General features: G+C 35.1%; 1 protein-coding gene and 1 pseudogene across 1 annotated transcript in view; one reads left to right on the forward strand and one right to left on the reverse strand.

Moving 5' to 3' along the window:
• The window catches only part of LOC119588886, a 48185-nt pseudogene extending 47923 nt beyond the window's left edge, over window positions 1-262 (reverse strand).
• A 747-nt stretch (window positions 263-1009) lies between these two features.
• The window catches only part of LOC119588651 (GDP-fucose transporter 1-like), a gene marked incomplete in the record, with an annotated part of 35134 nt that continues 34410 nt past the window's right edge, over window positions 1010-1733 (forward strand). The window contains 1 exon segment of the mRNA XM_037937288.1: window positions 1010-1138.

Raw genomic sequence — 1733 nt, forward strand, 5'->3', positions numbered from 1 at the left:
CATACCGGTGTCTTCATTTTACATGCTGCATAAGTTTTGTAACTCCTCTGATGCATAGGTAACTTACTTGTAATACAAAAAGACCCTTTGATAACTACAAAGAATTACATAATTAACCTACTATTATCTTGCGGTTGCCTGCAACTGTCATTGTTTACATACAAGTGCTGTTGTGACGTCACCTCGCCCTGCCTGAACAGTGTCTCGGACGCCGAAGAAGGGATCCGGATGCACTGAGCATCCTAGGATGCCAAGTTATTGTCATTGAGACTTACTGTCATTTTCCCTTAAATTCCCCTTACGCTTGTTTTGTTTCACAGAGGTTTAGGTTATGACTGCTAAAGTATACAGGTGACAATGCTCCGCATTTTTCGTTTGAGAAAATAAAAGCACATAAAACGGCATGATTTCCTATGGGCTCGGAAAAAAATTATGTTTGATCGACTGAGGGTCTAAACTCGTACGATTCTGTCGGAGCGTTTAGTATAATTAGAATTCGTAAAATAGTTGGGGGAGCTGTCATATGCCATGTTTGACATATCATAAACACCTTTGCGTATCCATTTATTTTTATTATAGAGCCCAGTTTATTTTTTCGTTGTCTTTTACAGATGATGAGGAAAGAAGCATGCCTCAGTCAGGGATCGAGACAAGTTACAGCAACGTAAACAAAGTGGCCGCTCCACCTGCAAGTGCAAACTTCAACTCCTAATATTCTTGTGAGTTTTCATTCCATGATCATTGTTCTGAGCCAGACAGGCGAAAATAATATTCTATCATTTTAGTGGACTTTCTTTGCATATAGTATATTCAATATGGGGCTTGGTGAAACTAGTAAAACAATTATTTATTATTATTTGCTCACAAAATAAATTGGGAGGATATTTTTCGGCAATTAAGTGAGTTTACACTTAGCTGAACATTTCTAGAATAAACCTGATAATTATTGTTCTTACATCTAAGAGACACGTTGGAAGTGGATGATCACCTAAATGCAGGTGTATTTTTGAATAAATTTATTCGCCATTAATTCTAGTGCTCGGTGACGTGTCATTTCTTTTCACGGCAACATTCAGAGGAAACAGCACTAAGGGCAAGAGGAGTTCCATTTGTGTGTAGCCAAGTGGATCCATTAAGAGTATGTTTTAACCTTAAAGAGAGCAATAATATTGTCAACTCTAGTGTTAGATGCTGAAATAAGTTTGTAGTTTACAATTTATAATAGGATTTTCAGCATCCTTTTAAGTTATACTTAGATACCCATAATGGCTTTCAAAATTGAAATCATTCTTGTAAATTTATTTGTTGTTTTTATTTTGAATTCATTTACAACTGTCTATAATTTGTAATGAGTGGCACATAAACAACTTGATAGTGGTACAGTTTCAAGTAATTGTTATGGCAAGCAACAAAGTGTGACCATCCTATAGAGAGTTCTGCATGTTGCTGATGAAGTAAAATTTGTATTCATAGATTTCATTTGAAGCATCAAAATGTTGAATTATGTAAAATCAATGCATACTATAATTTAAGGGAATTATAAATTTCATTCATGTAATGAACTGCATAAAAGTGAAAACACTTAATGCGTTCACATAGTATGCTTATAATAAACATTTAATACATTACTTCAACCAAGTTGCTCACAATGTTTCCAGTGCAGTATCAGGTACTGCACTGACCACATAACTCATCCCTGCAATATGTCAACTAGTGTATTTTTTTAGTCTGTA

The sequence above is a fragment of the Penaeus monodon genome, chromosome 24 (assembly GCF_015228065.2).
Source record: "Penaeus monodon isolate SGIC_2016 chromosome 24, NSTDA_Pmon_1, whole genome shotgun sequence".
Classification (NCBI taxonomy): domain Eukaryota; kingdom Metazoa; phylum Arthropoda; class Malacostraca; order Decapoda; family Penaeidae; genus Penaeus; species Penaeus monodon.